This window comes from Ascaphus truei, unplaced genomic scaffold (assembly GCF_040206685.1).
Source record: "Ascaphus truei isolate aAscTru1 unplaced genomic scaffold, aAscTru1.hap1 HAP1_SCAFFOLD_537, whole genome shotgun sequence".
Taxonomy (NCBI): Eukaryota; Metazoa; Chordata; class Amphibia; order Anura; family Ascaphidae; genus Ascaphus; species Ascaphus truei.
The window spans coordinates 130,317-155,746 of NW_027456868.1; the positions used below are offsets into that span (position 1 = coordinate 130,317).

At 48.3% G+C, this 25,430-nt stretch overlaps 18 non-coding genes across 18 annotated transcripts; all 18 read left to right on the plus strand.

Moving 5' to 3' along the window:
• Positions 1 to 230: 230 nt before the first annotated feature.
• On the plus strand, positions 231 to 301 carry TRNAG-GCC (transfer RNA glycine (anticodon GCC)). The gene has a single exon. It is a non-coding gene; the product is annotated as a tRNA-Gly (tRNA).
• Positions 302 to 1,440: 1,139 nt separating this feature from the next.
• On the plus strand, positions 1,441 to 1,511 carry TRNAG-GCC (transfer RNA glycine (anticodon GCC)). The gene has a single exon. It is a non-coding gene; the product is annotated as a tRNA-Gly (tRNA).
• A 1,164-nt stretch (positions 1,512 to 2,675) lies between these two features.
• Positions 2,676 to 2,746, plus strand: TRNAG-GCC (transfer RNA glycine (anticodon GCC)). The gene has a single exon. It is a non-coding gene; the product is annotated as a tRNA-Gly (tRNA).
• Positions 2,747 to 3,885: 1,139 nt separating this feature from the next.
• Positions 3,886 to 3,956, plus strand: TRNAG-GCC (transfer RNA glycine (anticodon GCC)). Its single transcript has one exon. It is a non-coding gene; the product is annotated as a tRNA-Gly (tRNA).
• Positions 3,957 to 4,423: 467 nt separating this feature from the next.
• On the plus strand, positions 4,424 to 4,494 carry TRNAG-GCC (transfer RNA glycine (anticodon GCC)). The gene has a single exon. It is a non-coding gene; the product is annotated as a tRNA-Gly (tRNA).
• A 3,566-nt stretch (positions 4,495 to 8,060) lies between these two features.
• TRNAG-GCC (transfer RNA glycine (anticodon GCC)) lies at positions 8,061 to 8,131 on the plus strand. The gene has a single exon. It is a non-coding gene; the product is annotated as a tRNA-Gly (tRNA).
• A 467-nt stretch (positions 8,132 to 8,598) lies between these two features.
• TRNAG-GCC (transfer RNA glycine (anticodon GCC)) lies at positions 8,599 to 8,669 on the plus strand. The gene has a single exon. It is a non-coding gene; the product is annotated as a tRNA-Gly (tRNA).
• A 1,164-nt stretch (positions 8,670 to 9,833) lies between these two features.
• Positions 9,834 to 9,904, plus strand: TRNAG-GCC (transfer RNA glycine (anticodon GCC)). Its single transcript has one exon. It is a non-coding gene; the product is annotated as a tRNA-Gly (tRNA).
• Positions 9,905 to 10,777: 873 nt separating this feature from the next.
• Positions 10,778 to 10,848, plus strand: TRNAG-GCC (transfer RNA glycine (anticodon GCC)). The gene has a single exon. It is a non-coding gene; the product is annotated as a tRNA-Gly (tRNA).
• A 1,148-nt stretch (positions 10,849 to 11,996) lies between these two features.
• TRNAG-GCC (transfer RNA glycine (anticodon GCC)) lies at positions 11,997 to 12,067 on the plus strand. The gene has a single exon. It is a non-coding gene; the product is annotated as a tRNA-Gly (tRNA).
• Positions 12,068 to 13,220: 1,153 nt separating this feature from the next.
• Positions 13,221 to 13,291, plus strand: TRNAG-GCC (transfer RNA glycine (anticodon GCC)). The gene has a single exon. It is a non-coding gene; the product is annotated as a tRNA-Gly (tRNA).
• A 467-nt stretch (positions 13,292 to 13,758) lies between these two features.
• TRNAG-GCC (transfer RNA glycine (anticodon GCC)) lies at positions 13,759 to 13,829 on the plus strand. The gene has a single exon. It is a non-coding gene; the product is annotated as a tRNA-Gly (tRNA).
• A 1,149-nt stretch (positions 13,830 to 14,978) lies between these two features.
• TRNAG-GCC (transfer RNA glycine (anticodon GCC)) lies at positions 14,979 to 15,049 on the plus strand. Its single transcript has one exon. It is a non-coding gene; the product is annotated as a tRNA-Gly (tRNA).
• Positions 15,050 to 16,186: 1,137 nt separating this feature from the next.
• TRNAG-GCC (transfer RNA glycine (anticodon GCC)) lies at positions 16,187 to 16,257 on the plus strand. Its single transcript has one exon. It is a non-coding gene; the product is annotated as a tRNA-Gly (tRNA).
• Positions 16,258 to 18,615: 2,358 nt separating this feature from the next.
• On the plus strand, positions 18,616 to 18,686 carry TRNAG-GCC (transfer RNA glycine (anticodon GCC)). The gene has a single exon. It is a non-coding gene; the product is annotated as a tRNA-Gly (tRNA).
• Positions 18,687 to 21,011: 2,325 nt separating this feature from the next.
• TRNAG-GCC (transfer RNA glycine (anticodon GCC)) lies at positions 21,012 to 21,082 on the plus strand. The gene has a single exon. It is a non-coding gene; the product is annotated as a tRNA-Gly (tRNA).
• A 1,138-nt stretch (positions 21,083 to 22,220) lies between these two features.
• On the plus strand, positions 22,221 to 22,291 carry TRNAG-GCC (transfer RNA glycine (anticodon GCC)). Its single transcript has one exon. It is a non-coding gene; the product is annotated as a tRNA-Gly (tRNA).
• Positions 22,292 to 23,445: 1,154 nt separating this feature from the next.
• On the plus strand, positions 23,446 to 23,516 carry TRNAG-GCC (transfer RNA glycine (anticodon GCC)). Its single transcript has one exon. It is a non-coding gene; the product is annotated as a tRNA-Gly (tRNA).
• Positions 23,517 to 25,430: the final 1,914 nt, after the last annotated feature.

A 25,430-nucleotide genomic window follows, 5' to 3' on the forward strand; every position in this document is an offset into this window, starting at 1 on the left:
CCATTGGAGGTGGTTGGGTAGCGCTCACAAGCCCATCTTTTGGTCAGTCAGTCACGATGTTTCCTTTTACCGCTTGTGACACCAGGATCCCTTGAAAGGTGTGCGAAGGTTAAACTTTCATTTAGGCCACTGGAATGTGTTGTCGCATGCTGGTATATCCTCTCTGATTGTTGACATCGGCGTTTCTTTTCACGATGGCCTCTGCGAACTGTATCCTTCATTGCAGTGCAGCATTGGTGGTTCAGTGGTAGAATTCTCGCCTGCCACGCGGGAGGCCCGGGTTCGATTCCCGGCCAATGCATCCTTTTTCCTTTAATTGCCGTTCACGATGCCCGTGAATGCGTCCCTGTTGTCATGGTTGAAGGCCAATGCTCTGGATTGGGAAATATGTGTAGACAGAGATGAGAAATCAAATGACACACACAAATGGCTTACCTTTTGAAGCAAGCAAGGGTTTCGCCTCACTATGTTCTTGACATTCAAGGTAGGCCATATACCTTTGTGTGGACTGTAGTGTCCTGTACGCTAAATAATTCAATCTACATTATTCTGAGGCTATTGCTAGCTACACTCAGAATACAAAACAGGGTTGAGTTGGGTGGGTGGGTGGGTGGGGGGGGTGGAAGGGAAGGATGAGAACCGCTCAACGCGTGTGCGTGCCTGCCTGCCGAGACATCAGAGCGAATGACGTCATCGCACCCGACGTGTTTCTTACTCCTCTACGTACGGAGCTTCGTCAGGGCAAATCAGTGGGACTAGCCAGCCTCGCAGCTAGATAAACGGATGTGTCTCGGTGGTTACCAGACTGCAACGTCTGGTTGACTCTTCCGGGGTTCCGCATGCAGGCAACTATTGTGGATACTTCCCTAATTCATCCAGGACAGCGACATTTTACCACCAGTCACTCGTGAAGTATTTCTCGCATAGATTCAAAGCGTGTATCGATAATACCGCGCATGGGAATTATCACCATTTAACTGACGGCTAGGTTAAAACATTTAAAACCATATAGCATGCGGTATCATCCCACGCTCAGTACCGGCAGGGAACAGTCACAGTTGGCACTGCTATCTTTATCATCTTTGAGCTGATGGTTGGTCGTTCAGATGACTTTCCTTAATCATTGCAACATAGTGCCGCCCGGCCAAACTTGATATATACCGCGACATATTGCAATGTGCCATATTATATTGCCGTTATAGTAATGAAACCATTGGAGGTGGTTGGGTAGCGCTCACAAGCCCATCTTTTGGTCAGTCAGTCACGATGTTTCCTTTTACCGCTTGTGACACCAGGATCCCTTGAAAGGTGTGCGAAGGTTAAACTTTCATTTAGGCCACTGGAATGTGTTGTCGCATGCTGGTATATCCTCTCTGATTGTTGACATCGGCGTTTCTTTTCACGATGGCCTCTGCGAACTGTATCCTTCATTGCAGTGCAGCATTGGTGGTTCAGTGGTAGAATTCTCGCCTGCCACGCGGGAGGCCCGGGTTCGATTCCCGGCCAATGCATCCTTTTTCCTTTAATTGCCGTTCACGATGCCCGTGAATGCGTCCCTGTTGTCATGGTTGAAGGCCAATGCTCTGGATTGGGAAATATGTGTAGACAGAGATGAGAAATCAAATGACACACACAAATGGCTTACCTTTTGAAGCAAGCAAGGGTTTCGCCTCACTATGTTCTTGACATTCAAGGTAGGCCATATACCTTTGTGTGGACTGTAGTGTCCTGTACGCTAAATAATTCAATCTACATTATTCTGAGGCTATTGCTAGCTACACTCAGAATACAAAACAGGGTTGAGTTGGGTGGGTGGGTGGGTGGGTGGGTGGGGGGGTGTGGGTGGGGGGGGGGGTGGAAGGGAAGGATGAGAACCGCTCAACGCGTGTGCGTGCCTGCCTGCCGAGACATCAGAGCGAATGACGTCATCGCACCCGACGTGTTTCTTACTCCTCTACGTACGGAGCTTCGTCAGGGCAAATCAGTGGGACTAGCCAGCCTCGCAGCTAGATAAACGGGTGTGTCTCGGTGGTTACCAGACTGCAACGTCTGGTTGACTCTTCCGGGGTTCCGCATGCAGGCAACTATTGTGGATACTTCCCTAATTCATCCAGGACAGCGACATTTTACCACCAGTCACTCGTGAAGTATTTCTCGCATAGATTCAAAGCGTGTATCGATAATACCGCGCATGGGAATTATCACCATTTAACTGACGGCTAGGTTAAAACATTTAAAACCATATAGCATGCGGTATCATCCCACGCTCAGTACCGGCAGGGAACAGTCACAGTTGGCACTGCTATCTTTATCATCTTTGAGCTGATGGTTGGTCGTTCAGATGACTTTCCTTAATCATTGCAACATAGTGCCGCCCGGCCAAACTTGATATATACCGCGACATATTGCAATGTGCCATATTATATTGCCGTTATAGTAATGAAACCATTGGAGGTGGTTGGGTAGCGCTCACAAGCCCATCTTTTGGTCAGTCAGTCACGATGTTTCCTTTTACCGCTTGTGACACCAGGATCCCTTGAAAGGTGTGCGAAGGTTAAACTTTCATTTAGGCCACTGGAATGTGTTGTCGCATGCTGGTATATCCTCTCTGATTGTTGACATCGGCGTTTCTTTTCACGATGGCCTCTGCGAACTGTATCCTTCATTGCAGTGCAGCATTGGTGGTTCAGTGGTAGAATTCTCGCCTGCCACGCGGGAGGCCCGGGTTCGATTCCCGGCCAATGCATCCTTTTTCCTTTAATTGCCGTTCACGATGCCCGTGAATGCGTCCCTGTTGTCATGGTTGAAGGCCAATGCTCTGGATTGGGAAATATGTGTAGACAGAGATGAGAAATCAAATGACACACACAAATGGCTTACCTTTTGAAGCAAGCAAGGGTTTCGCCTCACTATGTTCTTGACATTCAAGGTAGGCCATATACCTTTGTGTGGACTGTAGTGTCCTGTACGCTAAATAATTCAATCTACATTATTCTGAGGCTATTGCTAGCTACACTCAGAATACAAAACAGGGTTGAGTTGGGTGGGTGGGTGGGGGGGGGGGGTGGAAGGGAAGGATGAGAACCGCTCAACGCGTGTGCGTGCCTGCCTGCCGAGACATCAGAGCGAATGACGTCATCGCACCCGACGTGTTTCTTACTCCTCTACGTACGGAGCTTCGTCAGGGCAAATCAGTGGGACTAGCCAGCCTCGCAGCTAGATAAACGGATGTGTCTCGGTGGTTACCAGACTGCAACGTCTGGTTGACTCTTCCGGGGTTCCGCATGCAGGCAACTATTGTGGATACTTCCCTAATTCATCCAGGACAGCGACATTTTACCACCAGTCACTCGTGAAGTATTTCTCGCATAGATTCAAAGCGTGTATCGATAATACCGCGCATGGGAATTATCACCATTTAACTGACGGCTAGGTTAAAACATTTAAAACCATATAGCATGCGGTATCATCCCACGCTCAGTACCGGCAGGGAACAGTCACAGTTGGCACTGCTATCTTTATCATCTTTGAGCTGATGGTTGGTCGTTCAGATGACTTTCCTTAATCATTGCAACATAGTGCCGCCCGGCCAAACTTGATATATACCGCGACATATTGCAATGTGCCATATTATATTGCCGTTATAGTAATGAAACCATTGGAGGTGGTTGGGTAGCGCTCACAAGCCCATCTTTTGGTCAGTCAGTCACGATGTTTCCTTTTACCGCTTGTGACACCAGGATCCCTTGAAAGGTGTGCGAAGGTTAAACTTTCATTTAGGCCACTGGAATGTGTTGTCGCATGCTGGTATATCCTCTCTGATTGTTGACATCGGCGTTTCTTTTCACGATGGCCTCTGCGAACTGTATCCTTCATTGCAGTGCAGCATTGGTGGTTCAGTGGTAGAATTCTCGCCTGCCACGCGGGAGGCCCGGGTTCGATTCCCGGCCAATGCATCCTTTTTCCTTTAATTGCCGTTCACGATGCCCGTGAATGCGTCCCTGTTGTCATGGTTGAAGGCCAATGCTCTGGATTGGGAAATATGTGTAGACAGAGATGAGAAATCAAATGACACACACAAATGGCTTACCTTTTGAAGCAAGCAAGGGTTTCGCCTCACTATGTTCTTGACATTCAAGGTAGGCCATATACCTTTGTGTGGACTGTATTATATTGCCGTTATAGTAATGAAACCATTGGAGGTGGTTGGGTAGCGCTCACAAGCCCATCTTTTGGTCAGTCAGTCACGATGTTTCCTTTTACCGCTTGTGACACCAGGATCCCTTGAAAGGTGTGCGAAGGTTAAACTTTCATTTAGGCCACTGGAATGTGTTGTCGCATGCTGGTATATCCTCTCTGATTGTTGACATCGGCGTTTCTTTTCACGATGGCCTCTGCGAACTGTATCCTTCATTGCAGTGCAGCATTGGTGGTTCAGTGGTAGAATTCTCGCCTGCCACGCGGGAGGCCCGGGTTCGATTCCCGGCCAATGCATCCTTTTTCCTTTAATTGCCGTTCACGATGCCCGTGAATGCGTCCCTGTTGTCATGGTTGAAGGCCAATGCTCTGGATTGGGAAATATGTGTAGACAGAGATGAGAAATCAAATGACACACACAAATGGCTTACCTTTTGAAGCAAGCAAGGGTTTCGCCTCACTATGTTCTTGACATTCAAGGTAGGCCATATACCTTTGTGTGGACTGTAGTGTCCTGTACGCTAAATAATTCAATCTACATTATTCTGAGGCTATTGCTAGCTACACTCAGAATACAAAACAGGGTTGAGTTGGGTGGGTGGGGGGGGGGTGGGTGGGGGGGGGGTGGAAGGGAAGGATGAGAACCGCTCAACGCGTGTGCGTGCCTGCCTGCCGAGACATCAGAGCGAATGACGTCATCGCACCCGACGTGTTTCTTACTCCTCTACGTACGGAGCTTCGTCAGGGCAAATCAGTGGGACTAGCCAGCCTCGCAGCTAGATAAACGGATGTGTCTCGGTGGTTACCAGACTGCAACGTCTGGTTGACTCTTCCGGGGTTCCGCATGCAGGCAACTATTGTGGATACTTCCCTAATTCATCCAGGACAGCGACATTTTACCACCAGTCACTCGTGAAGTATTTCTCGCATAGATTCAAAGCGTGTATCGATAATACCGCGCATGGGAATTATCACCATTTAACTGACGGCTAGGTTAAAACATTTAAAACCATATAGCATGCGGTATCATCCCACGCTCAGTACCGGCAGGGAACAGTCACAGTTGGCACTGCTATCTTTATCATCTTTGAGCTGATGGTTGGTCGTTCAGATGACTTTCCTTAATCATTGCAACATAGTGCCGCCCGGCCAAACTTGATATATACCGCGACATATTGCAATGTGCCATATTATATTGCCGTTATAGTAATGAAACCATTGGAGGTGGTTGGGTAGCGCTCACAAGCCCATCTTTTGGTCAGTCAGTCACGATGTTTCCTTTTACCGCTTGTGACACCAGGATCCCTTGAAAGGTGTGCGAAGGTTAAACTTTCATTTAGGCCACTGGAATGTGTTGTCGCATGCTGGTATATCCTCTCTGATTGTTGACATCGGCGTTTCTTTTCACGATGGCCTCTGCGAACTGTATCCTTCATTGCAGTGCAGCATTGGTGGTTCAGTGGTAGAATTCGGGTTCGATTCCCGGCCAATGCATCCTTTTTCCTTTAATTGCCGTTCACGATGCCCGTGAATGCGTCCCTGTTGTCATGGTTGAAGGCCAATGCTCTGGATTGGGAAATATGTGTAGACAGAGATGAGAAATCAAATGACACACACAAATGGCTTACCTTTTGAAGCAAGCAAGGGTTTCGCCTCACTATGTTCTTGACATTCAAGGTAGGCCATATACCTTTGTGTGGACTGTAGTGTCCTGTACGCTAAATAATTCAATCTACATTATTCTGAGGCTATTGCTAGCTACACTCAGAATACAAAACAGGGTTGAGTTGGGTGGGTGGGTGGGTGGGTGGGTGGGTGGGGGGGGGGGTGGAAGGGAAGGATGAGAACCGCTCAACGCGTGTGCGTGCCTGCCTGCCGAGACATCAGAGCGAATGACGTCATCGCACCCGACGTGTTTCTTACTCCTCTACGTACGGAGCTTCGTCAGGGCAAATCAGTGGGACTAGCCAGCCTCGCAGCTAGATAAACGGATGTGTCTCGGTGGTTACCAGACTGCAACGTCTGGTTGACTCTTCCGGGGTTCCGCATGCAGGCAACTATTGTGGATACTTCCCTAATTCATCCAGGACAGCGACATTTTACCACCAGTCACTCGTGAAGTATTTCTCGCATAGATTCAAAGCGTGTATCGATAATACCGCGCATGGGAATTATCACCATTTAACTGACGGCTAGGTTAAAACATTTAAAACCATATAGCATGCGGTATCATCCCACGCTCAGTACCGGCAGGGAACAGTCACAGTTGGCACTGCTATCTTTATCATCTTTGAGCTGATGGTTGGTCGTTCAGATGACTTTCCTTAATCATTGCAACATAGTGCCGCCCGGCCAAACTTGATATATACCGCGACATATTGCAATGTGCCATATTATATTGCCGTTATAGTAATGAAACCATTGGAGGTGGTTGGGTAGCGCTCACAAGCCCATCTTTTGGTCAGTCAGTCACGATGTTTCCTTTTACCGCTTGTGACACCAGGATCCCTTGAAAGGTGTGCGAAGGTTAAACTTTCATTTAGGCCACTGGAATGTGTTGTCGCATGCTGGTATATCCTCTCTGATTGTTGACATCGGCGTTTCTTTTCACGATGGCCTCTGCGAACTGTATCCTTCATTGCAGTGCAGCATTGGTGGTTCAGTGGTAGAATTCGGGTTCGATTCCCGGCCAATGCATCCTTTTTCCTTTAATTGCCGTTCACGATGCCCGTGAATGCGTCCCTGTTGTCATGGTTGAAGGCCAATGCTCTGGATTGGGAAATATGTGTAGACAGAGATGAGAAATCAAATGACACACACAAATGGCTTACCTTTTGAAGCAAGCAAGGGTTTCGCCTCACTATGTTCTTGACATTCAAGGTAGGCCATATACCTTTGTGTGGACTGTAGTGTCCTGTACGCTAAATAATTCAATCTACATTATTCTGAGGCTATTGCTAGCTACACTCAGAATACAAAACAGGGTTGAGTTGGGTGGGTGGGTGGGTGGGTGGGTGGGTGGGTGGGTGGGTGGGGGGGGGGGTGGAAGGGAAGGATGAGAACCGCTCAACGCGTGTGCGTGCCTGCCTGCCGAGACATCAGAGCGAATGACGTCATCGCACCCGACGTGTTTCTTACTCCTCTACGTACGGAGCTTCGTCAGGGCAAATCAGTGGGACTAGCCAGCCTCGCAGCTAGATAAACGGATGTGTCTCGGTGGTTACCAGACTGCAACGTCTGGTTGACTCTTCCGGGGTTCCGCATGCAGGCAACTATTGTGGATACTTCCCTAATTCATCCAGGACAGCGACATTTTACCACCAGTCACTCGTGAAGTATTTCTCGCATAGATTCAAAGCGTGTATCGATAATACCGCGCATGGGAATTATCACCATTTAACTGACGGCTAGGTTAAAACATTTAAAACCATATAGCATGCGGTATCATCCCACGCTCAGTACCGGCAGGGAACAGTCACAGTTGGCACTGCTATCTTTATCATCTTTGAGCTGATGGTTGGTCGTTCAGATGACTTTCCTTAATCATTGCAACATAGTGCCGCCCGGCCAAACTTGATATATACCGCGACATATTGCAATGTGCCATATTATATTGCCGTTATAGTAATGAAACCATTGGAGGTGGTTGGGTAGCGCTCACAAGCCCATCTTTTGGTCAGTCAGTCACGATGTTTCCTTTTACCGCTTGTGACACCAGGATCCCTTGAAAGGTGTGCGAAGGTTAAACTTTCATTTAGGCCACTGGAATGTGTTGTCGCATGCTGGTATATCCTCTCTGATTGTTGACATCGGCGTTTCTTTTCACGATGGCCTCTGCGAACTGTATCCTTCATTGCAGTGCAGCATTGGTGGTTCAGTGGTAGAATTCTCGCCTGCCACGCGGGAGGCCCGGGTTCGATTCCCGGCCAATGCATCCTTTTTCCTTTAATTGCCGTTCACGATGCCCGTGAATGCGTCCCTGTTGTCATGGTTGAAGGCCAATGCTCTGGATTGGGAAATATGTGTAGACAGAGATGAGAAATCAAATGACACACACAAATGGCTTACCTTTTGAAGCAAGCAAGGGTTTCGCCTCACTATGTTCTTGACATTCAAGGTAGGCCATATACCTTTGTGTGGACTGTATTATATTGCCGTTATAGTAATGAAACCATTGGAGGTGGTTGGGTAGCGCTCACAAGCCCATCTTTTGGTCAGTCAGTCACGATGTTTCCTTTTACCGCTTGTGACACCAGGATCCCTTGAAAGGTGTGCGAAGGTTAAACTTTCATTTAGGCCACTGGAATGTGTTGTCGCATGCTGGTATATCCTCTCTGATTGTTGACATCGGCGTTTCTTTTAACGATGGCCTCTGCGAACTGTATCCTTCATTGCAGTGCAGCATTGGTGGTTCAGTGGTAGAATTCTCGCCTGCCACGCGGGAGGCCCGGGTTCGATTCCCGGCCAATGCATCCTTTTTCCTTTAATTGCCGTTCACGATGCCCGTGAATGCGTCCCTGTTGTCATGGTTGAAGGCCAATGCTCTGGATTGGGAAATATGTGTAGACAGAGATGAGAAATCAAATGACACACACAAATGGCTTACCTTTTGAAGCAAGCAAGGGTTTCGCCTCACTATGTTCTTGACATTCAAGGTAGGCCATATACCTTTGTGTGGACTGTAGTGTCCTGTACGCTAAATAATTCAATCTACATTATTCTGAGGCTATTGCTAGCTACACTCAGAATACAAAACAGGGTTGAGTTGGGTGGGTGGGTGGGTGGGTGGGTGGGGGGGGGGTGGGTGGGGGGGGGGTGGAAGGGAAGGATGAGAACCGCTCAACGCGTGTGCGTGCCTGCCTGCCGAGACATCAGAGCGAATGACGTCATCGCACCCGACGTGTTTCTTACTCCTCTACGTACGGAGCTTCGTCAGGGCAAATCAGTGGGACTAGCCAGCCTCGCAGCTAGATAAACGGATGTGTCTCGGTGGTTACCAGACTGCAACGTCTGGTTGACTCTTCCGGGGTTCCGCATGCAGGCAACTATTGTGGATACTTCCCTAATTCATCCAGGACAGCGACATTTTACCACCAGTCACTCGTGAAGTATTTCTCGCATAGATTCAAAGCGTGTATCGATAATACCGCGCATGGGAATTATCACCATTTAACTGACGGCTAGGTTAAAACATTTAAAACCATATAGCATGCGGTATCATCCCACGCTCAGTACCGGCAGGGAACAGTCACAGTTGGCACTGCTATCTTTATCATCTTTGAGCTGATGGTTGGTCGTTCAGATGACTTTCCTTAATCATTGCAACATAGTGCCGCCCGGCCAAACTTGATATATACCGCGACATATTGCAATGTGCCATATTATATTGCCGTTATAGTAATGAAACCATTGGAGGTGGTTGGGTAGCGCTCACAAGCCCATCTTTTGGTCAGTCAGTCACGATGTTTCCTTTTACCGCTTGTGACACCAGGATCCCTTGAAAGGTGTGCGAAGGTTAAACTTTCATTTAGGCCACTGGAATGTGTTGTCGCATGCTGGTATATCCTCTCTGATTGTTGACATCGGCGTTTCTTTTCACGATGGCCTCTGCGAACTTTATCCTTCATTGCAGTGCAGCATTGGTGGTTCAGTGGTAGAATTCTCGCCTGCCACGCGGGAGGCCCGGGTTCGATTCCCGGCCAATGCATCCTTTTTCCTTTAATTGCCGTTCACGATGCCCGTGAATGCGTCCCTGTTGTCATGGTTGAAGGCCAATGCTCTGGATTGGGAAATATGTGTAGACAGAGATGAGAAATCAAATGACACACACAAATGGCTTACCTTTTGAAGCAAGCAAGGGTTTCGCCTCACTATGTTCTTGACATTCAAGGTAGGCCATATACCTTTGTGTGGACTGTAGTGTCCTGTACGCTAAATAATTCAATCTACATTATTCTGAGGCTATTGCTAGCTACACTCAGAATACAAAACAGGGTTGAGTTGGGTGGGTGGGTGGGTGGGTGGGTGGGTGGGGGGGGGGGTGGAAGGGAAGGATGAGAACCGCTCAACGCGTGTGCGTGCCTGCCTGCCGAGACATCAGAGCGAATGACGTCATCGCACCCGACGTGTTTCTTACTCCTCTACGTACGGAGCTTCGTCAGGGCAAATCAGTGGGACTAGCCAGCCTCGCAGCTAGATAAACGGATGTGTCTCGGTGGTTACCAGACTGCAACGTCTGGTTGACTCTTCCGGGGTTCCGCATGCAGGCAACTATTGTGGATACTTCCCTAATTCATCCAGGACAGCGACATTTTACCACCAGTCACTCGTGAAGTATTTCTCGCATAGATTCATTGGAGGTGGTTGGGTAGCGCTCACAAGCCCATCTTTTGGTCAGTCAGTCACGATGTTTCCTTTTACCGCTTGTGACACCAGGATCCCTTGAAAGGTGTGCGAAGGTTAAACTTTCATTTAGGCCACTGGAATGTGTTGTCGCATGCTGGTATATCCTCTCTGATTGTTGACATCGGCGTTTCTTTTAACGATGGCCTCTGCGAACTGTATCCTTCATTGCAGTGCAGCATTGGTGGTTCAGTGGTAGAATTCTCGCCTGCCACGCGGGAGGCCCGGGTTCGATTCCCGGCCAATGCATCCTTTTTCCTTTAATTGCCGTTCACGATGCCCGTGAATGCGTCCCTGTTGTCATGGTTGAAGGCCAATGCTCTGGATTGGGAAATATGTGTAGACAGAGATGAGAAATCAAATGACACACACAAATGGCTTACCTTTTGAAGCAAGCAAGGGTTTCGCCTCACTATGTTCTTGACATTCAAGGTAGGCCATATACCTTTGTGTGGACTGTAGTGTCCTGTACGCTAAATAATTCAATCTACATTATTCTGAGGCTATTGCTAGCTACACTCAGAATACAAAACAGGGTTGAGTTGGGTGGGTGGGGGGGGGGTGGGTGGGGGGGGGGTGGAAGGGAAGGATGAGAACCGCTCAACGCGTGTGCGTGCCTGCCTGCCGAGACATCAGAGCGAATGACGTCATCGCACCCGACGTGTTTCTTACTCCTCTACGTACGGAGCTTCGTCAGGGCAAATCAGTGGGACTAGCCAGCCTCGCAGCTAGATAAACGGATGTGTCTCGGTGGTTACCAGACTGCAACGTCTGGTTGACTCTTCCGGGGTTCCGCATGCAGGCAACTATTGTGGATACTTCCCTAATTCATCCAGGACAGCGACATTTTACCACCAGTCACTCGTGAAGTATTTCTCGCATAGATTCAAAGCGTGTATCGATAATACCGCGCATGGGAATTATCACCATTTAACTGACGGCTAGGTTAAAACATTTAAAACCATATAGCATGCGGTATCATCCCACGCTCAGTACCGGCAGGGAACAGTCACAGTTGGCACTGCTATCTTTATCATCTTTGAGCTGATGGTTGGTCGTTCAGATGACTTTCCTTAATCATTGCAACATAGTGCCGCCCGGCCAAACTTGATATATACCGCGACATATTGCAATGTGCCATATTATATTGCCGTTATAGTAATGAAACCATTGGAGGTGGTTGGGTAGCGCTCACAAGCCCATCTTTTGGTCAGTCAGTCACGATGTTTCCTTTTACCGCTTGTGACACCAGGATCCCTTGAAAGGTGTGCGAAGGTTAAACTTTCATTTAGGCCACTGGAATGTGTTGTCGCATGCTGGTATATCCTCTCTGATTGTTGACATCGGCGTTTCTTTTCACGATGGCCTCTGCGAACTTTATCCTTCATTGCAGTGCAGCATTGGTGGTTCAGTGGTAGAATTCTCGCCTGCCACGCGGGAGGCCCGGGTTCGATTCCCGGCCAATGCATCCTTTTTCCTTTAATTGCCGTTCACGATGCCCGTGAATGCGTCCCTGTTGTCATGGTTGAAGGCCAATGCTCTGGATTGGGAAATATGTGTAGACAGAGATGAGAAATCAAATGACACACACAAATGGCTTACCTTTTGAAGCAAGCAAGGGTTTCGCCTCACTATGTTCTTGACATTCAAGGTAGGCCATATACCTTTGTGTGGACTGTAGTGTCCTGTACGCTAAATAATTCAATCTACATTATTCTGAGGCTATTGCTAGCTACACTCAGAATACAAAACAGGGTTGAGTTGGGTGGGTGGGTGGGTGGGTGGGTGGGTGGGGGGGGGGTGGAAGGGAAGGATGAGAACCGCTCAACGCGTGTGCGTGCCTGCCTGCCGAGACATCAGAGCGAATGACGTCATCGCACCCGACGTGTTTCTTACTCCTCTACGTACGGAGCTTCGTCAGGGCAAATCAGTGGGACTAGCCAGCCTCGCAGCTAGATAAACGGATGTGTCTCGGTGGTTACCAGACTGCAACGTCTGGTTGACTCTTCCGGGGTTCCGCATGCAGGCAACTATTGTGGATACTTCCCTAATTCATCCAGGACAGCGACATTTTACCACCAGTCACTCGTGAAGTATTTCTCGCATAGATTCAAAGCGTGTATCGATAATACCGCGCATGGGAATTATCACCATTTAACTGACGGCTAGGTTAAAACATTTAAAACCATATAGCATGCGGTATCATCCCACGCTCAGTACCGGCAGGGAACAGTCACAGTTGGCACTGCTATCTTTATCATCTTTGAGCTGATGGTTGGTCGTTCAGATGACTTTCCTTAATCATTGCAACATAGTGCCGCCCGGCCAAACTTGATATATACCGCGACATATTGCAATGTGCCATATTATATTGCCGTTATAGTAATGAAACCATTGGAGGTGGTTGGGTAGCGCTCACAAGCCCATCTTTTGGTCAGTCAGTCACGATGTTTCCTTTTACCGCTTGTGACACCAGGATCCCTTGAAAGGTGTGCGAAGGTTAAACTTTCATTTAGGCCACTGGAATGTGTTGTCGCATGCTGGTATATCCTCTCTGATTGTTGACATCGGCGTTTCTTTTCACGATGGCCTCTGCGAACTGTATCCTTCATTGCAGTGCAGCATTGGTGGTTCAGTGGTAGAATTCTCGCCTGCCACGCGGGAGGCCCGGGTTCGATTCCCGGCCAATGCATCCTTTTTCCTTTAATTGCCGTTCACGATGCCCGTGAATGCGTCCCTGTTGTCATGGTTGAAGGCCAATGCTCTGGATTGGGAAATATGTGTAGACAGAGATGAGAAATCAAATGACACACACAAATGGCTTACCTTTTGAAGCAAGCAAGGGTTTCGCCTCACTATGTTCTTGACATTCAAGGTAGGCCATATACCTTTGTGTGGACTGTATTATATTGCCGTTATAGTAATGAAACCATTGGAGGTGGTTGGGTAGCGCTCACAAGCCCATCTTTTGGTCAGTCAGTCACGATGTTTCCTTTTACCGCTTGTGACACCAGGATCCCTTGAAAGGTGTGCGAAGGTTAAACTTTCATTTAGGCCACTGGAATGTGTTGTCGCATGCTGGTATATCCTCTCTGATTGTTGACATCGGCGTTTCTTTTCACGATGGCCTCTGCGAACTGTATCCTTCATTGCAGTGCAGCATTGGTGGTTCAGTGGTAGAATTCTCGCCTGCCACGCGGGAGGCCCGGGTTCGATTCCCGGCCAATGCATCCTTTTTCCTTTAATTGCCGTTCACGATGCCCGTGAATGCGTCCCTGTTGTCATGGTTGAAGGCCAATGCTCTGGATTGGGAAATATGTGTAGACAGAGATGAGAAATCAAATGACACACACAAATGGCTTACCTTTTGAAGCAAGCAAGGGTTTCGCCTCACTATGTTCTTGACATTCAAGGTAGGCCATATACCTTTGTGTGGACTGTAGTGTCCTGTACGCTAAATAATTCAATCTACATTATTCTGAGGCTATTGCTAGCTACACTCAGAATACAAAACAGGGTTGAGTTGGGTGGGTGGGTGGGTGGGTGGGTGGGGGGGGGGTGGAAGGGAAGGATGAGAACCGCTCAACGCGTGTGCGTGCCTGCCTGCCGAGACATCAGAGCGAATGACGTCATCGCACCCGACGTGTTTCTTACTCCTCTACGTACGGAGCTTCGTCAGGGCAAATCAGTGGGACTAGCCAGCCTCGCAGCTAGATAAACGGATGTGTCTCGGTGGTTACCAGACTGCAACGTCTGGTTGACTCTTCCGGGGTTCCGCATGCAGGCAACTATTGTGGATACTTCCCTAATTCATCCAGGACAGCGACATTTTACCACCAGTCACTCGTGAAGTATTTCTCGCATAGATTCAAAGCGTGTATCGATAATACCGCGCATGGGAATTATCACCATTTAACTGACGGCTAGGTTAAAACATTTAAAACCATATAGCATGCGGTATCATCCCACGCTCAGTACCGGCAGGGAACAGTCACAGTTGGCACTGCTATCTTTATCATCTTTGAGCTGATGGTTGGTCGTTCAGATGACTTTCCTTAATCATTGCAACATAGTGCCGCCCGGCCAAACTTGATATATACCGCGACATATTGCAATGTGCCATATTATATTGCCGTTATAGTAATGAAACCATTGGAGGTGGTTGGGTAGCGCTCACAAGCCCATCTTTTGGTCAGTCAGTCACGATGTTTCCTTTTACCGCTTGTGACACCAGGATCCCTTGAAAGGTGTGCGAAGGTTAAACTTTCATTTAGGCCACTGGAATGTGTTGTCGCATGCTGGTATATCCTCTCTGATTGTTGACATCGGCGTTTCTTTTCACGATGGCCTCTGCGAACTGTATCCTTCATTGCAGTGCAGCATTGGTGGTTCAGTGGTAGAATTCTCGCCTGCCACGCGGGAGGCCCGGGTTCGATTCCCGGCCAATGCATCCTTTTTCCTTTAATTGCCGTTCACGATGCCCGTGAATGCGTCCCTGTTGTCATGGTTGAAGGCCAATGCTCTGGATTGGGAAATATGTGTAGACAGAGATGAGAAATCAAATGACACACACAAATGGCTTACCTTTTGAAGCAAGCAAGGGTTTCGCCTCACTATGTTCTTGACATTCAAGGTAGGCCATATACCTTTGTGTGGACTGTAGTGTCCTGTACGCTAAATAATTCAATCTACATTATTCTGAGGCTATTGCTAGCTACACTCAGAATACAAAACAGGGTTGAGTTGGGTGGGTGGGTGGGTGGGTGGGTGGGTGGGGGGGGGGGTGGAAGGGAAGGATGAGAACCGCTCAACGCGTGTGCGTGCCTGCCTGCCGAGACATCAGAGCGAATGACGTCATCGCACCCGACGTGTTTCTTACTCCTCTACGTACGGAGCTTCGTCAGGGCAAATCAGTGGGACTAGCCAGCCTCGCAGCTAGATAAACGGATGTGTCTCGGTGGTTACCAGACTGCAACGTCTGGTTGACTCTTCCGGGGTTCCGCATGCAGGCAACTATTGTGGATACTTCCCTAATTCATCCAGGACAGCGACATTTTACCACCAGTCACTCGTGAAGTATTTCTCGCATAGATTCAAAGCGTGTATCGATAATACCGCGCATGGGAATTATCACCATTTAACTGACGGCTAGGTTAAAACATTTAAAACCATATAGCATGCGGTATCATCCCACGCTCAGTACCGGCAGGGAACAGTCACAGTTGGCACTGCTATCTTTATCATCTTTGAGCTGATGGTTGGTCGTTCAGATGACTTTCCTTAATCATTGCAACATAGTGCCGCCCGGCCAAACTTGATATATACCGCGACATATTGCAATGTGCCATATTATATTGCCGTTATAGTAATGAAACCATTGGAGGTGGTTGGGTAGCGCTCACAAGCCCATCTTTTGGTCAGTCAGTCACGATGTTTCCTTTTACCGCTTGTGACACCAGGATCCCTTGAAAGGTGTGCGAAGGTTAAACTTTCATTTAGGCCACTGGAATGTGTTGTCGCATGATTGTTGACATCGGCGTTTCTTTTCACGATGGCCTCTGCGAACTGTATCCTTCATTGCAGTGCAGCATTGGTGGTTCAGTGGTAGAATTCTCGCCTGCCACGCGGGAGGCCCGGGTTCGATTCCCGGCCAATGCATCCTTTTTCCTTTAATTGCCGTTCACGATGCCCGTGAATGCGTCCCTGTTGTCATGGTTGAAGGCCAATGCTCTGGATTGGGAAATATGTGTAGACAGAGATGAGAAATCAAATGACACACACAAATGGCTTACCTTTTGAAGCAAGCAAGGGTTTCGCCTCACTATGTTCTTGACATTCAAGGTAGGCCATATACCTTTGTGTGGACTGTAGTGTCCTGTACGCTAAATAATTCAATCTACATTATTCTGAGGCTATTGCTAGCTACACTCAGAATACAAAACAGGGTTGAGTTGGGTGGGTGGGTGGGTGGGTGGGTGGGTGGGTGGGTGGGGGGGGTGGAAGGGAAGGATGAGAACCGCTCAACGCGTGTGCGTGCCTGCCTGCCGAGACATCAGAGCGAATGACGTCATCGCACCCGACGTGTTTCTTACTCCTCTACGTACGGAGCTTCGTCAGGGCAAATCAGTGGGACTAGCCAGCCTCGCAGCTAGATAAACGGATGTGTCTCGGTGGTTACCAGACTGCAACGTCTGGTTGACTCTTCCGGGGTTCCGCATGCAGGCAACTATTGTGGATACTTCCCTAATTCATCCAGGACAGCGACATTTTACCACCAGTCACTCGTGAAGTATTTCTCGCATAGATTCAAAGCGTGTATCGATAATACCGCGCATGGGAATTATCACCATTTAACTGACGGCTAGGTTAAAACATTTAAAACCATATAGCATGCGGTATCATCCCACGCTCAGTACCGGCAGGGAACAGTCACAGTTGGCACTGCTATCTTTATCATCTTTGAGCTGATGGTTGGTCGTTCAGATGACTTTCCTTAATCATTGCAACATAGTGCCGCCCGGCCAAACTTGATATATACCGCGACATATTGCAATGTGCCATATTATATTGCCGTTATAGTAATGAAACCATTGGAGGTGGTTGGGTAGCGCTCACAAGCCCATCTTTTGGTCAGTCAGTCACGATGTTTCCTTTTACCGCTTGTGACACCAGGATCCCTTGAAAGGTGTGCGAAGGTTAAACTTTCATTTAGGCCACTGGAATGTGTTGTCGCATGCTGGTATATCCTCTCTGATTGTTGACATCGGCGTTTCTTTTCACGATGGCCTCTGCGAACTGTATCCTTCATTGCAGTGCAGCATTGGTGGTTCAGTGGTAGAATTCGGGTTCGATTCCCGGCCAATGCATCCTTTTTCCTTTAATTGCCGTTCACGATGCCCGTGAATGCGTCCCTGTTGTCATGGTTGAAGGCCAATGCTCTGGATTGGGAAATATGTGTAGACAGAGATGAGAAATCAAATGACACACACAAATGGCTTACCTTTTGAAGCAAGCAAGGGTTTCGCCTCACTATGTTCTTGACATTCAAGGTAGGCCATATACCTTTGTGTGGACTGTAGTGTCCTGTACGCTAAATAATTCAATCTACATTATTCTGAGGCTATTGCTAGCTACACTCAGAATACAAAACAGGGTTGAGTTGGGTGGGTGGGTGGGTGGGTGGGTGGGGGGGGGGGTGGAAGGGAAGGATGAGAACCGCTCAACGCGTGTGCGTGCCTGCCTGCCGAGACATCAGAGCGAATGACGTCATCGCACCCGACGTGTTTCTTACTCCTCTACGTACGGAGCTTCGTCAGGGCAAATCAGTGGGACTAGCCAGCCTCGCAGCTAGATAAACGGATGTGTCTCGGTGGTTACCAGACTGCAACGTCTGGTTGACTCTTCCGGGGTTCCGCATGCAGGCAACTATTGTGGATACTTCCCTAATTCATCCAGGACAGCGACATTTTACCACCAGTCACTCGTGAAGTATTTCTCGCATAGATTCAAAGCGTGTATCGATAATACCGCGCATGGGAATTATCACCATTTAACTGACGGCTAGGTTAAAACATTTAAAACCATATAGCATGCGGTATCATCCCACGCTCAGTACCGGCAGGGAACAGTCACAGTTGGCACTGCTATCTTTATCATCTTTGAGCTGATGGTTGGTCGTTCAGATGACTTTCCTTAATCATTGCAACATAGTGCCGCCCGGCCAAACTTGATATATACCGCGACATATTGCAATGTGCCATATTATATTGCCGTTATAGTAATGAAACCATTGGAGGTGGTTGGGTAGCGCTCACAAGCCCATCTTTTGGTCAGTCAGTCACGATGTTTCCTTTTACCGCTTGTGACACCAGGATCCCTTGAAAGGTGTGCGAAGGTTAAACTTTCATTTAGGCCACTGGAATGTGTTGTCGCATGCTGGTATATCCTCTCTGATTGTTGACATCGGCGTTTCTTTTCACGATGGCCTCTGCGAACTGTATCCTTCATTGCAGTGCAGCATTGGTGGTTCAGTGGTAGAATTCTCGCCTGCCACGCGGGAGGCCCGGGTTCGATTCCCGGCCAATGCATCCTTTTTCCTTTAATTGCCGTTCACGATGCCCGTGAATGCGTCCCTGTTGTCATGGTTGAAGGCCAATGCTCTGGATTGGGAAATATGTGTAGACAGAGATGAGAAATCAAATGACACACACAAATGGCTTACCTTTTGAAGCAAGCAAGGGTTTCGCCTCACTATGTTCTTGACATTCAAGGTAGGCCATATACCTTTGTGTGGACTGTAGTGTCCTGTACGCTAAATAATTCAATCTACATTATTCTGAGGCTATTGCTAGCTACACTCAGAATACAAAACAGGGTTGAGTTGGGTGGGTGGGTGGGGGGGGGGGTGGAAGGGAAGGATGAGAACCGCTCAACGCGTGTGCGTGCCTGCCTGCCGAGACATCAGAGCGAATGACGTCATCGCACCCGACGTGTTTCTTACTCCTCTACGTACGGAGCTTCGTCAGGGCAAATCAGTGGGACTAGCCAGCCTCGCAGCTAGATAAACGGATGTGTCTCGGTGGTTACCAGACTGCAACGTCTGGTTGACTCTTCCGGGGTTCCGCATGCAGGCAACTATTGTGGATACTTCCCTAATTCATCCAGGACAGCGACATTTTACCACCAGTCACTCGTGAAGTATTTCTCGCATAGATTCAAAGCGTGTATCGATAATACCGCGCATGGGAATTATCACCATTTAACTGACGGCTAGGTTAAAACATTTAAAACCATATAGCATGCGGTATCATCCCACGCTCAGTACCGGCAGGGAACAGTCACAGTTGGCACTGCTATCTTTATCATCTTTGAGCTGATGGTTGGTCGTTCAGATGACTTTCCTTAATCATTGCAACATAGTGCCGCCCGGCCAAACTTGATATATACCGCGACATATTGCAATGTGCCATATTATATTGCCGTTATAGTAATGAAACCATTGGAGGTGGTTGGGTAGCGCTCACAAGCCCATCTTTTGGTCAGTCAGTCACGATGTTTCCTTTTACCGCTTGTGACACCAGGATCCCTTGAAAGGTGTGCGAAGGTTAAACTTTCATTTAGGCCACTGGAATGTGTTGTCGCATGCTGGTATATCCTCTCTGATTGTTGACATCGGCGTTTCTTTTCACGATGGCCTCTGCGAACTGTATCCTTCATTGCAGTGCAGCATTGGTGGTTCAGTGGTAGAATTCGGGTTCGATTCCCGGCCAATGCATCCTTTTTCCTTTAATTGCCGTTCACGATGCCCGTGAATGCGTCCCTGTTGTCATGGTTGAAGGCCAATGCTCTGGATTGGGAAATATGTGTAGACAGAGATGAGAAATCAAATGACACACACAAATGGCTTACCTTTTGAAGCAAGCAAGGGTTTCGCCTCACTATGTTCTTGACATTCAAGGTAGGCCATATACCTTTGTGTGGACTGTAGTGTCCTGTACGCTAAATAATTCAATCTACATTATTCTGAGGCTATTGCTAGCTACACTCAGAATACAAAACAGGGTTGAGTTGGGTGGGTGGGTGGGGGGGGGGGTGGAAGGGAAGGATGAGAACCGCTCAACGCGTGTGCGTGCCTGCCTGCCGAGACATCAGAGCGAATGACGTCATCGCACCCGACGTGTTTCTTACTCCTCTACGTACGGAGCTTCGTCAGGGCAAATCAGTGGGACTAGCCAGCCTCGCAGCTAGATAAACGGATGTGTCTCGGTGGTTACCAGACTGCAACGTCTGGTTGACTCTTCCGGGGTTCCGCATGCAGGCAACTATTGTGGATACTTCCCTAATTCATCCAGGACAGCGACATTTTACCACCAGTCACTCGTGAAGTATTTCTCGCATAGATTCAAAGCGTGTATCGATAATACCGCGCATGGGAATTATCACCATTTAACTGACGGCTAGGTTAAAACATTTAAAACCATATAGCATGCGGTATCATCCCACGCTCAGTACCGGCAGGGAACAGTCACAGTTGGCACTGCTATCTTTATCATCTTTGAGCTGATGGTTGGTCGTTCAGATGACTTTCCTTAATCATTGCAACATAGTGCCGCCCGGCCAAACTTGATATATACCGCGACATATTGCAATGTGCCATATTATATTGCCGTTATAGTAATGAAACCATTGGAGGTGGTTGGGTAGCGCTCACAAGCCCATCTTTTGGTCAGTCAGTCACGATGTTTCCTTTTACCGCTTGTGACACCAGGATCCCTTGAAAGGTGTGCGAAGGTTAAACTTTCATTTAGGCCACTGGAATGTGTTGTCGCATGCTGGTATATCCTCTCTGATTGTTGACATCGGCGTTTCTTTTCACGATGGCCTCTGCGAACTGTATCCTTCATTGCAGTGCAGCATTGGTGGTTCAGTGGTAGAATTCTCGCCTGCCACGCGGGAGGCCCGGGTTCGATTCCCGGCCAATGCATCCTTTTTCCTTTAATTGCCGTTCACGATGCCCGTGAATGCGTCCCTGTTGTCATGGTTGAAGGCCAATGCTCTGGATTGGGAAATATGTGTAGACAGAGATGAGAAATCAAATGACACACACAAATGGCTTACCTTTTGAAGCAAGCAAGGGTTTCGCCTCACTATGTTCTTGACATTCAAGGTAGGCCATATACCTTTGTGTGGACTGTAGTGTCCTGTACGCTAAATAATTCAATCTACATTATTCTGAGGCTATTGCTAGCTACACTCAGAATACAAAACAGGGTTGAGTTGGGTGGGTGGGTGGGTGGGGGGGTGGAAGGGAAGGATGAGAACCGCTCAACGCGTGTGCGTGCCTGCCTGCCGAGACATCAGAGCGAATGACGTCATCGCACCCGACGTGTTTCTTACTCCTCTACGTACGGAGCTTCGTCAGGGCAAATCAGTGGGACTAGCCAGCCTCGCAGCTAGATAAACGGATGTGTCTCGGTGGTTACCAGACTGCAACGTCTGGTTGACTCTTCCGGGGTTCCGCATGCAGGCAACTATTGTGGATACTTCCCTAATTCATCCAGGACAGCGACATTTTACCACCAGTCACTCGTGAAGTATTTCTCGCATAGATTCAAAGCGTGTATCGATAATACCGCGCATGGGAATTATCACCATTTAACTGACGGCTAGGTTAAAACATTTAAAACCATATAGCATGCGGTATCATCCCACGCTCAGTACCGGCAGGGAACAGTCACAGTTGGCACTGCTATCTTTATCATCTTTGAGCTGATGGTTGGTCGTTCAGATGACTTTCCTTAATCATTGCAACATAGTGCCGCCCGGCCAAACTTGATATATACCGCGACATATTGCAATGTGCCATATTATATTGCCGTTATAGTAATGAAACCATTGGAGGTGGTTGGGTAGCGCTCACAAGCCCATCTTTTGGTCAGTCAGTCACGATGTTTCCTTTTACCGCTTGTGACACCAGGATCCCTTGAAAGGTGTGCGAAGGTTAAACTTTCATTTAGGCCACTGGAATGTGTTGTCGCATGCTGGTATATCCTCTCTGATTGTTGACATCGGCGTTTCTTTTCACGATGGCCTCTGCGAACTGTATCCTTCATTGCAGTGCAGCATTGGTGGTTCAGTGGTAGAATTCTCGCCTGCCACGCGGGAGGCCCGGGTTCGATTCCCGGCCAATGCATCCTTTTTCCTTTAATTGCCGTTCACGATGCCCGTGAATGCGTCCCTGTTGTCATGGTTGAAGGCCAATGCTCTGGATTGGGAAATATGTGTAGACAGAGATGAGAAATCAAATGACACACACAAATGGCTTACCTTTTGAAGCAAGCAAGGGTTTCGCCTCACTATGTTCTTGACATTCAAGGTAGGCCATATACCTTTGTGTGGACTGTAGTGTCCTGTACGCTAAATAATTCAATCTACATTATTCTGAGGCTATTGCTAGCTACACTCAGAATACAAAACAGGGTTGAGTTGGGTGGGTGGGTGGGTGGGTGGGTGGGTGGGGGGGGGGGTGGAAGGGAAGGATGAGAACCGCTCAACGCGTGTGCGTGCCTGCCTGCCGAGACATCAGAGCGAATGACGTCATCGCACCCGACGTGTTTCTTACTCCTCTACGTACGGAGCTTCGTCAGGGCAAATCAGTGGGACTAGCCAGCCTCGCAGCTAGATAAACGGATGTGTCTCGGTGGTTACCAGACTGCAACGTCTGGTTGACTCTTCCGGGGTTCCGCATGCAGGCAACTATTGTGGATACTTCCCTAATTCATCCAGGACAGCGACATTTTACCACCAGTCACTCGTGAAGTATTTCTCGCATAGATTCAAAGCGTGTATCGATAATACCGCGCATGGGAATTATCACCATTTAACTGACGGCTAGGTTAAAACATTTAAAACCATATAGCATGCGGTATCATCCCACGCTCAGTACCGGCAGGGAACAGTCACAGTTGGCACTGCTATCTTTATCATCTTTGAGCTGATGGTTGGTCGTTCAGATGACTTTCCTTAATCATTGCAACATAGTGCCGCCCGGCCAAACTTGATATATACCGCGACATATTGCAATGTGCCATATTATATTGCCGTTATAGTAATGAAACCATTGGAGGTGGTTGGGTAGCGCTCACAAGCCCATCTTTTGGTCAGTCAGTCACGATGTTTCCTTTTACCGCTTGTGACACCAGGATCCCTTGAAAGGTGTGCGAAGGTTAAACTTTCATTTAGGCCACTGGAATGTGTTGTCGCATGCTGGTATATCCTCTCTGATTGTTGACATCGGCGTTTCTTTTCACGATGGCCTCTGCGAACTGTATCCTTCATTGCAGTGCAGCATTGGTGGTTCAGTGGTAGAATTCTCGCCTGCCACGCGGGAGGCCCGGGTTCGATTCCCGGCCAATGCATCCTTTTTCCTTTAATTGCCGTTCACGATGCCCGTGAATGCGTCCCTGTTGTCATGGTTGAAGGCCAATGCTCTGGATTGGGAAATATGTGTAGACAGAGATGAGAAATCAAATGACACACACAAATGGCTTACCTTTTGAAGCAAGCAAGGGTTTCGCCTCACTATGTTCTTGACATTCAAGGTAGGCCATATACCTTTGTGTGGACTGTAGTGTCCTGTACGCTAAATAATTCAATCTACATTATTCTGAGGCTATTGCTAGCTACACTCAGAATACAAAACAGGGTTGAGTTGGGTGGGTGGGTGGGGGGGGGGGTGGAAGGGAAGGATGAGAACCGCTCAACGCGTGTGCGTGCCTGCCTGCCGAGACATCAGAGCGAATGACGTCATCGCACCCGACGTGTTTCTTACTCCTCTACGTACGGAGCTTCGTCAGGGCAAATCAGTGGGACTAGCCAGCCTCGCAGCTAGATAAACGGATGTGTCTCGGTGGTTACCAGACTGCAACGTCTGGTTGACTCTTCCGGGGTTCCGCATGCAGGCAACTATTGTGGATACTTCCCTAATTCATCCAGGACAGCGACATTTTACCACCAGTCACTCGTGAAGTATTTCTCGCATAGATTCAAAGCGTGTATCGATAATACCGCGCATGGGAATTATCACCATTTAACTGACGGCTAGGTTAAAACATTTAAAACCATATAGCATGCGGTATCATCCCACGCTCAGTACCGGCAGGGAACAGTCACAGTTGGCACTGCTATCTTTATCATCTTTGAGCTGATGGTTGGTCGTTCAGATGACTTTCCTTAATCATTGCAACATAGTGCCGCCCGGCCAAACTTGATATATACCGCGACATATTGCAATGTGCCATATTATATTGCCGTTATAGTAATGAAACCATTGGAGGTGGTTGGGTAGCGCTCACAAGCCCATCTTTTGGTCAGTCAGTCACGATGTTTCCTTTTACCGCTTGTGACACCAGGATCCCTTGAAAGGTGTGCGAAGGTTAAACTTTCATTTAGGCCACTGGAATGTGTTGTCGCATGCTGGTATATCCTCTCTGATTGTTGACATCGGCGTTTCTTTTCACGATGGCCTCTGCGAACTGTATCCTTCATTGCAGTGCAGCATTGGTGGTTCAGTGGTAGAATTCGGGTTCGATTCCCGGCCAATGCATCCTTTTTCCTTTAATTGCCGTTCACGATGCCCGTGAATGCGTCCCTGTTGTCATGGTTGAAGGCCAATGCTCTGGATTGGGAAATATGTGTAGACAGAGATGAGAAATCAAATGACACACACAAATGGCTTACCTTTTGAAGCAAGCAAGGGTTTCGCCTCACTATGTTCTTGACATTCAAGGTAGGCCATATACCTTTGTGTGGACTGTAGTGTCCTGTACGCTAAATAATTCAATCTACATTATTCTGAGGCTATTGCTAGCTACACTCAGAATACAAAACAGGGTTGAGTTGGGTGGGTGGGGGGGGGGTGGGTGGGGGGGGGGTGGAAGGGAAGGATGAGAACCGCTCAACGCGTGTGCGTGCCTGCCTGCCGAGACATCAGAGCGAATGACGTCATCGCACCCGACGTGTTTCTTACTCCTCTACGTACGGAGCTTCGTCAGGGCAAATCAGTGGGACTAGCCAGCCTCGCAGCTAGATAAACGGATGTGTCTCGGTAGTTACCAGACTGCAACGTCTGGTTGACTCTTCCGGGGTTCCGCATGCAGGCAACTATTGTGGATACTTCCCTAATTCATCCAGGACAGCGACATTTTACCACCAGTCACTCGTGAAGTATTTCTCGCATAGATTCAAAGCGTGTATCGATAATACCGCGCATGGGAATTATCACCATTTAACTGACGGCTAGGTTAAAACATTTAAAACCATATAGCATGCGG